The sequence below is a fragment of the Arachis hypogaea genome, chromosome 14 (assembly GCF_003086295.3).
Source record: "Arachis hypogaea cultivar Tifrunner chromosome 14, arahy.Tifrunner.gnm2.J5K5, whole genome shotgun sequence".
Classification (NCBI taxonomy): domain Eukaryota; kingdom Viridiplantae; phylum Streptophyta; class Magnoliopsida; order Fabales; family Fabaceae; genus Arachis; species Arachis hypogaea.
Window position 1 is genome coordinate 112,885,357 of NC_092049.1, and position 9,875 is coordinate 112,895,231.

Genomic DNA, 9,875 nt, shown 5'->3' on the forward strand with positions numbered 1-9,875 from the left:
CTAGGGGAGGACTCACAAAATTATCTCAAAAAAGACATCTGAAGGAAGTTTACCAGGTTGGGAGCGAACTACCCGACCTCCCAACCATCTGTTTAACCAAAGAAGACGGACAGGGTATTGTCCTTAGACATGACGATCCGGTGGTAATTACCATGATTCTCGCCAACGCTCATCTACACAGAACCCTGGTGGATCAGGGGAGCTTGGCAGACATCCTGTTCAAACCAGCATTTGACAAGCTGGGATTGGATGAAAAGGAGTTAAGAGCATACCCTGACACCCTCTTCGGACTGGGGGATACGCCAAAAAACCACTGAGATTCATACCCCTACATACCACTTTTGGAAAGGGAATGAAATCCAAAACTCTAAGCATCGACTTCATTGTTGTCGATGTGTGTTCGGCCTATAATGCCTTGATAGGAAGAACGACCCTAAATCGGCTTGGAGCAGTGGTATCTACCCCCCATCTTTGTATGAAATTCCCAACACCAGAGGGAATTGCAACCATCAGGGGAGATCAGAAGCTGGCGAGAAAGTGTTACAATGAAAGCCTAAACCTGAGGGGTAAAGGCAAGGAAGTAAACACTATAGAGCTCGGAGGTATCCGAGTTAAAGAAGAGCTGGGACCATAGCCCAGAGGGAAGACCGAAGGAGTTCAAATCGGGCAAGAGGACGGAGAAAATACCAACATAGGAGCTAACTTGAAAAGAGATTTGAAGCAGAAGCTGATAAGGTACCTACAAGAAAATTCCGACCTCTTTGCTTAGAAAGCCTCCGACATGCCCGGGATAGATCCCGAGCTCATGGCGCAGAAATTGTTAGTATACCCAGGATCTCGACCTGTTCAACAGAGAAGGCGGAAACTCGGTCCTGAACGGGCTCAAGTGGTCGAGGATCAAATACAAGCCCTCTTAGAGGTCGGCTTCATCAGAAAGGTTAAATATCCGGCCTGGCTGGCAAACGTAGTGCTAGTTAAGAAGCAAAACGGCAAGTGGAGGATGTGCGTCGACTACACCGACTTGAATAAGGCGTATCCAAAGGACCCATATCCTCTTCCAAATATTGATTTCCTAGTAGACTCCAGCTCGGGATATCAATACTTGTCATTCATGGATGCGTACTCGGGTTATAATCAAATCTCGATGTACAGGCCGGATCAAGAAAAAATATCTTTCATCACGCCTAGAGCGAATTACTGCTATGTGGTCATGCCCTTTGGGTTAAAAAATGCAGGGGCCACATACCAAAGGCTGATGAATAAGGTGTTTGCACCTCACCTTAGGAGTTTAATGGAAGTATATGTGGACAACATGTTAATAAAAACCAAGGATGAAGCCGACCTCTTGACCGACCTCTCACAAGTTTTCAGCACCATAAGGATGCACTGGATGAGATTGAATCCCACAAAGTACACCTTTGCAGTGGAGGCTAGAAAAATTATAGGGTTTATCCTAAAACAAAAGGGGATTGAAGCTAATCCCGATAAGTGTAGAGCAGTCCTGGAAATGAAAAGCCCGAATTGTTTTAAGGGAGGTCCAGCAGCTGAACGACGGACTTGCAGCCCTCTCCAGATTTTTAGCAGGATCAGCATTGAGATCCCTACCACTTTTTTCTCTACTAAGAAAAAGATGCCAGTTCAAATGGACTCCTGAATGCAAAGAAGCTTTTTAGGAGTTCAAAAGGTTTTTGAGCCAACCTCCCGTTTTGACCCGACCTGAAATCGGGGAAGAACTCGTCTTCTATTTGTCTATAGCCGAAAAGGCTGTGGCATCAGCACTAATACGGGAGGATGAGGTCGAGCAGCATCCTGTATACTTCACCAGTAAAGTTTTGCAAGGCCCCGAGTTAAAGTATCAAAAACTCGAGAAGTTCGTATATGCATTAATAGTGGCGTCTCGAAGGCTACGGCCTTATTTTCAAGCTCATACAATAAAAGTCTGAACGAACCAGTCCATGAAGCAAATACTTCTAAAAACAGACATTGCATGAAGAATGGTTCAATGGGCTATAGAACTATCTGAGTTTGACTTAAATATGAAACTTGGACAGCGATTAAAGCCCAGTGCCTGACCGACTTCATGGTAGAATACGCGGGAGATCAAGAGGAGACCTCCATAACTTGGGAGTTGTATGTGGACGGCTCTTCCAATAAGGTCGGAAGCAACACATGCATAATACTAGTCAACCAAGAAGGAACCCAAATAGAAGTCTCCCTAAAATTCGAATTCTCCGCTTCTAACAATCAAGCAGAATATGAAGCCTTGATTTCCAGGTTGAAGCTAGCAGAAGAAGTCGGGGCAACCAAAGTAGTGGTCTTTACTGACTTTCAAGTGGTGACTTCTCAAATCAATGGAGAGTATTAGGTCCAAGACCCAAATATGAAAAGGTACTTAGATAAGACTTTGGAGTACCTTAGGCGATTCTTAGAGACCGAGGTCTGACACATAACTCGGGATCTCAACAGTAGAGCGGACACTCTCTTCAAGTTAGCAAGTACCAAGCCAGGAGGGAATAACAGAAGTCTGATCCAGAAAACTCTTCAAGAGCCCTCTGTTATGAAAACAGAGGTCAAGTAAGATGTCCTAGAGGTATCCGGCTTAGAACTCGAGCGGATGATCCCATTAATCGAATACATAAAATTTGACATCCTACCCAAAGAGGAAAAAGAAGCCAAGAAAATTCGTAGGGAGGCACAAAGCTACACCTTGGTGAAAAATATCATATATAAAAGAGGAATATCCACACCATTGTTGAAGTGCGTCCCGACCTCAAAGACAACAGAAGTTTTGGAAGAGGTGCACAACAGTATTTGCGGAAACCATCTTGGAGCAAGGTCTTTAGCCAGGAAAGTTATCCGAGTAGGATTTTACTAGCCGACCTCACAGAAGGATGCTACCGAGTTCGTGAAGAAGTGTCAGCCATGCCAAATGCATGCTAACTTTCATGTCGCTACCCCTGAAGAACTTATAAGCATAACTTCTCCATGACCTTTTGCAAAATGGGGATTGGACCTACTCGGATCTTTTCCCCAAGCACCTGGACAAGTAAAATACCTCATAGTGGGAGTAGACTACTTCACAAAATGGATTGAAGCAGAACCCTTGGCCACCATTACAGCCCAGAGATGTCGAAAGTTTCTCTACAAAAATATCATTACCAGGTATGGAATCCCCTATTCCATCACCGCGGATAATGGAACCCAGTTCACCGACTCTACATTCAGAAACTTGGTAGCCAGTATGAAGATCAAGCACTAGTTCACCTTGGTTGAACACCCACATGCAAATGGGCAAGTTGAGGCAGCCAATAAATTCATACTGGCTGGATTAAAGAAAATGCTTCTAGATGCAAAGTGGGGCTTGGGTCGAGGAGCTTCCTCAAGTATTGTGAGCCTATCAAACCACACCTCAATCAGCTACTGCAGAAACATCCTTTCGACTTGCTCATGGCATAGAAGCCATGATACCAGTTGAAGTCAATGAGCAAAGTCCAAAGGTGAGATTCTATAATGAGGTCGGCAATATTCAGGCACATAAAGAAGAACTCAAACTACTCCCTGAAATTCGAGAACAGGCCATATAAGGGAAGCAGCACTAAAGCAAAGGATGACAAACAGATACAATAAGAAAGTCATTTGTAGAAGCTTCACCTCAAACGACTTGGTCTTGATTAGGAATGACATCAGCGTAAACAAGTCAGGTGAAGGAAAGCTCGCTGCCAATTGGAAGGGGCCATATAGGATAATAGAAGTACTCGGAAAAGGGTATTACAAAGTATCCGACCTAGAGGGTAATGAGCTCCCCAGGTCGTGGCATGCCTACAACATGAAGAGCTATTATAGCTAGAAGCAAACTCTATTCTCTGATGTACTCTTTTTTCTAACTTCATGATTTTTCCCAAAAACGGGTTTTCCTGAAGGAGGTTTTAACGAGGTATCAAAGTGGGAACTAAGGGTTAAAAGTTTTAAATCCCTTAGTAGCTAGACAACAACTTTTGTAAAAGTTATCTCCATCAATCAATAAGCATTTACTTTATCTCTTTATAAATTCCATTAGTATTATTATCCTATGAAACACACCGATTTAAGCTCAAAAAAGTATGCAAATTCTTTGACCGACCTGAGTGGTCGGCAAGATAACAACGAGGTACAAATCGGTGTAAAGAGGTTATAAGAAACGATCATGATAACTCGAAAGTAATATCGCTAACAACTTACAAGTCGGAAAGCCCGAGAAAAACAAAAGTGTATTGCAAAAATAACCTATGAAAATAGTTCAAATAAACAAAATTGAATATGTAATTTCGAAATAATGGAACACAAAATGAGATAGGAAAACCCTTCGAGGATAGAAGCGAAGGCTTTCTCAAATTTCTAAAAAGAGTTTTTGACAATAAATAAAATTGTCTAACTTAGACAAAAAGCCCACACGATAAAAAGATTTTCTCACAAAAATAGAAGGGTTTTTTTGTAAAAAACTCAGGAAGAAAAAAAGCATCAAAACATCCGCAAGCATGCATAATCAAAATATTTTGTTAAAAAGGCCCTTATCCAAAAAAGGACTAACCAAGCAAACAACTTTTTTGTTAATGACCATAAAAAAGGTTAAAATGTCAGGAAACCACCACCTCAAACAAACATATAAAAATAAAATTGTTCAAAAAGGGCCCACAAGCTGGGCCCTAATAGCTAAAATCACTGGAAAGGAAGATTGGAGACATAAAGAGGAATGGAGCTTGGGTCTGCAGCAGAAGTCAGAGGGGTCACAGGAATCTCTTCGGCAACAGAAGTCGGAGCCTCAGAAGAACTCGGCAGAAATCCTTCCTGTTGGTCCACCTTGCGGGAGGAGACTCAACGATTCGTTACCTACGAGTCTTCAGCTCGGAATCGGTTTCAGGACGAGGAGGAGAGACAATCGCGCCATCAATGACCACTTTGTCAGGATAGAGGGGTGAAAGGTCCAAGTCAGGAGCAATAACCCTGACTTATTCCTTAAACACCCTGAAAGCCTCTTCTGAGCTCTCAACGATTGAATCCTCCAGGTCCTGATAGGCCTCCCGATTCGACTCCAGCTACTTTTGAAGATCAATATTCTCGGAAAAAAAGCCTAACATAATTCTGCTCCGCCTTCTCCTTCAACCCCTCAGTCATGGCACATTGGCCCATCAATTTTTTCTCTCTCTCCTGGAGTTGGGTCAGCTCCTCCTTCAACCAGGCATTTTCCCCCTGCAGCCTCTTTTTCTCTTCTTGATACAGGACAATCCTCCCCTAAAGGTCCTCCACGGTTTTTAAAAAGAATTCAAGGGAGTTTTGTCGAGAATATAAAAAAGGGCAGTACAAACTCCAGCAGTCCGAACTCCTCCCCGAACCAAAATCTGAAGATGATTTCGAAGGGAGGTATCATCCATAGCAATTTGGCTATGAGAAAAGATGTGCTTCCGAATGAACTTTGGACCATCGAAACAGGCCTCTCCAGCAATAGAACCGGACTCTAAGGTCTTACGCTTCTTCTTTTCAAGTTCGGAAGAAGGCTGGACTGGGGGGACAGGGGGAGGAGGAGGAAGAGAAGAAGCAGAGGCAGGGTTTACCAAAATAGGGCGAGAAGAGGTCTTCGAGTTGTGAGGAGGAGTGCTAGAAGCTCCGACCTTCGCAACATCAGCTCGGGCACGAGCCTTCCTCTTGGCCTCCTAGACATTTTGGTAAGCAGTGCTAGATCCACTTTTCACCATTTCTGAAAAGAAGAAAATAAAAGTTAATCAACATACAAAATCGGAGGAAAGCACATTGCAAGTCGAAACTCGTAAGAAATAGATACAAAGAAACATAAACTACCTAGCTGGGTCTGCACAAAACTCGGAGAGCCTAGAAGGAACTTCTTTGTATCTAGATTTGGAGCACGTCCCCAAGCCTCTCAAAAAAACTCAACAATAGCCTCCTCTACCTCATCCAAATCGTCTAGACCATATTTTTCTACAGGGGAGGCCTCCGACCAATACAGAGGAAATCGGGGTTCATTGTTATCATTCAAGAAAAGAAGGTGATGGCCTTCTACGGCCTAGACCTTAAAGAAAAAGTTTTTAAAGTCGTGGAATGATTCATCAAAGATTGAAAAAACCTTTCGTCCCTAAATAGCTCAGAAGGATACCTACCGTTGCTTGTTATTCTGAGTGCTAAATGGTTTTGTCAGATAGAAAAAGATCTTTAAAGAGGTCAGAAAGTCCAGCTCTCGGCTAACTAGTTGGTAGACTTAATGAAACCCCAAGAGTTAGGGTGATGCTGGGAAGGAGCTACTCTACAATGAGACAATATCTCCACCTCGAAGTCAGAAAAAGGAAAAGCAACCCCTAGGCGGGCAAATAGACAATCGTACACAAAAAAAAAGAGAATCAGAATTAGCAATTCTCCCACAACAAATCCGGTCCTCAGGATCTGGGGCCACCAATTCATACTTGGGCTCATCCTCATCAACACTACAGATCCTATGATGCTTCCTAAGTTTAGTAATAAAAACATCATCCACTAAGGGATGCTCATACAAAACGGAAGAATCTACCCAGCGCGACAAAGCTTCAGGAATACAGGAAGACATTTTCAAAAAATAGGGGGCGTAGGTAAAAGCAGTAAAACCTACATAAAAGAAAAAGAAACCATAAAAAAAACAGGGTTCTAACAGCAAGGCAGTCCTCTCAAAGCAAATAAAGAAAAACGGCCAGCAAGCAGTAAAAGAAACAGCTTCTCCGAAAAGAAGGACATAAAAATTCCAAAGTTTCTCACTACATCAACAAACATACATAAAAAATATACCCGAAAACCCCTCTCTAGCGTACAGCATAAGTAAAACACGACCAAGAATAATAAAAGAAGGCAAGAAGAACTAACCTTCTTTTGAAAAAAAGGGAGGGATTCTAGTAGCCGACCTGAAGTACCCACGAACGAAGAGCCAAAAGGGAGTTTTTTGAGCAAAGGAGTATGAAAGCAGGGAAAAACTTCGAAAAGAAGACGAAAGAAAACAAAGAAAGAAGAGGGAAAAGTATTTATAACAGGTCAGAGGCACAACGGTAAAATAAATCATTAAAGAAACGCGTCGTTACAGTGTTACTAATATAACTGCCTCCACGTGTAAATGCGAAATCCCAAACGGATGTGACGTTTGATTAGATACGACAGTTGAGAAATTCGAAATCACGTTGCTTTTAAACTAAAATTACGTCGGTTTCCGACTTGAACGAACCCAAGTTCAATTAATACTCGAATCCCACTCATGGCTAAAAGATCAGACTCGAGTAGGGGCACTGTTTATACCCTAGTCCAACACTATGATTCAGGCCCAAGTAAGCCAAAAAGGTCCAATCTAGAGGTTGGCCTTCACCACTTATCCAACCTCGTCAGAACAGGTCGAGCTCGACATAAGCTCCTCTCCAAAGAAGTCGGGTTCGACATAAGCTGGCAGATAACACTTATTCAAATAAGTAACTGCCCCTAAAATCTCTCACCCACTTCTAGAAGAGATATCTCAACAACCCTAAGATAAAGGGACGGTTATCCACCTTCAGAAGTAAAACTACTCCAACGGTGATTATTAGATCATCACCTATAAATACATTGACCCACTCAGGTAAAAGCAAGTTCCAATACATTCTAAACCTGTTTAACCCCTTGCTGACTTAGGCATCAGAGTGTCTTTGCAGGTATCACCCTCCATTCCATCCAACGCACAACTTGGACGGCTGCTCTCGAACGTGAACAAATCAGAGGCCACCTTCCACTAACGTTTGGGTCAATTCTTCAAGCCCAATCCACCTATCTCAGGTTACCCACATAACAAACATTATTACTTATATTTTAAATACGCTATTGTCTTTTGGATTCATGAATTTTTTTTGTAATAAAAATTTTAGTACTATGTCATAAAATTATGTTTTAAATATTTAAATTTATAAGACAAAATGTATAAATAAAGATAAACTATCAAAATCATCTCTAATTTTTTAAAATGTTAATAAAAATATTTCTCACTTTTATTAATCACAAAAATATTTTTAAAATATGACAAAAATGTCAAACATTATATATATATTCTCTAGGAGTGTTTTAAAGATTGGTTTTTGATATTTTTTATAAAAAAAAGATATTTTTATCTTTAAAGTTTGGTATTTCAGGTTACGTGGATTTGTTTTGCGATTTTTATTGGCAATGACTAAAATTACTTTTAAAAAATAAAAAATATAAAAATAAAATTTATATTCAAATTTTTGTATATATTCTTTAAATAGTTATTCAAATATTCTTATAAAATCTTAAATCAAATGTATAAGTGGTTTAGTAAATATAAAAATCGCCGTTTCCTACTTAAAAAAAATAATGTTCTTTTTAGTTATTTTTTTCGTATTTTATAATATTTTAAAAATATTTTTATTGTTATAAAAATGAGACATATTTTAATGAAGAAAAATAAAATTTTGTTAGTTGCATGAACTATATACATATTATAACATCAATAATAATATTAGATATACATTAAAATTAATTATTAAAATTAATTATTATTATAAAATATTTCTTAAAATATAAGATACATATTAAAAATAAATTAAATAAAATATATATTTATACATAAATATATAATATCTAATTATAGTAATTAATTTTAATATATAAATAACATTTTTGTTTAGTCATTTATATTGATTAATTTTAATTTCCATTGACAAAGAAGAGGAGAATTATCAATGATTCAATACTAAGTACCAATACAAATTGTATTATTTAATTTATATTTATAAAAACAAAAGTAGTTTAGAAAGATGCCAACAACTAATGAAAGATAGTAAAAGTGGTATTCCTACACAATAGTACACATTCAAGATCGGAGAAACAATACATTCTATTTGTTTCAGTGTTTTGTAATGATAACTTGAGAACAATTGAGTTAACAATTGAGTTTTTGTCTCCTTCTCTCTTCGTACACTTTTATATATTTCTATCTCTTTTAGGAAGCGGAAATACGGGACAGTTATGTATGATTTTACATGTTTCTTTTTATATTTATCTTTTTTTGTGTACATAATAAAAAAATATTTATTATATCTCATTTATTTATTTATTTTTTCTAATACTTGATTTATGCATCAATGATTTATAAAAGTAAAAAATATTATTATGCTGTAATTTTTAAAAAATCAAACTTTAAATATTTTAATCATTAAAATATTAATATTATATTATAAAATTATTTATCTCAAAATTTAATCTGATAAATAACAACACATATCAATGAGGTATAACTCAAATGACATAGTCTCTCCATACTCATTTAGAAGTTGCAGTTTTGAGTCTTCCTATCTTTAGTAAAATATATATATATATATATATATATATAATTGAAATTTTAAATTTTAACTAATTTGATTTTTGGATGTGTATTTAAATTCTAATTAATTAATAATTAAATATATTAAATCTGAAATAAAAATTTAAAATTAAAATTAAAATTTTAAATTTCAGTTTTATTTAATTTTTATTTTGAATGTGTATTTAATTTTAAAAAGACACTAAATGTATTTATAATTTTTAGATGTATTTATTTTATTTTTTTAATTATTGTAATAAAAAACTGAATATTATACAACTTTTAAATGATACCTAATTGAATTGTATTTAAATAATGTTACGTCAAAATATTTAAAGCACTTTTAATTGTCTAAAATATCATGTAAATAACTAATTTATTAAATTAAATTTAGATTATAAAATTTAATTGGTAACTTGATTTTAATTATTATATATCTTTTTTATAATTGTCTTTTATTAAAAATATATTTTAAAATTATCATTAATGTGTTTGTAATTTTACGAGAAAAATGCATTAATGATTT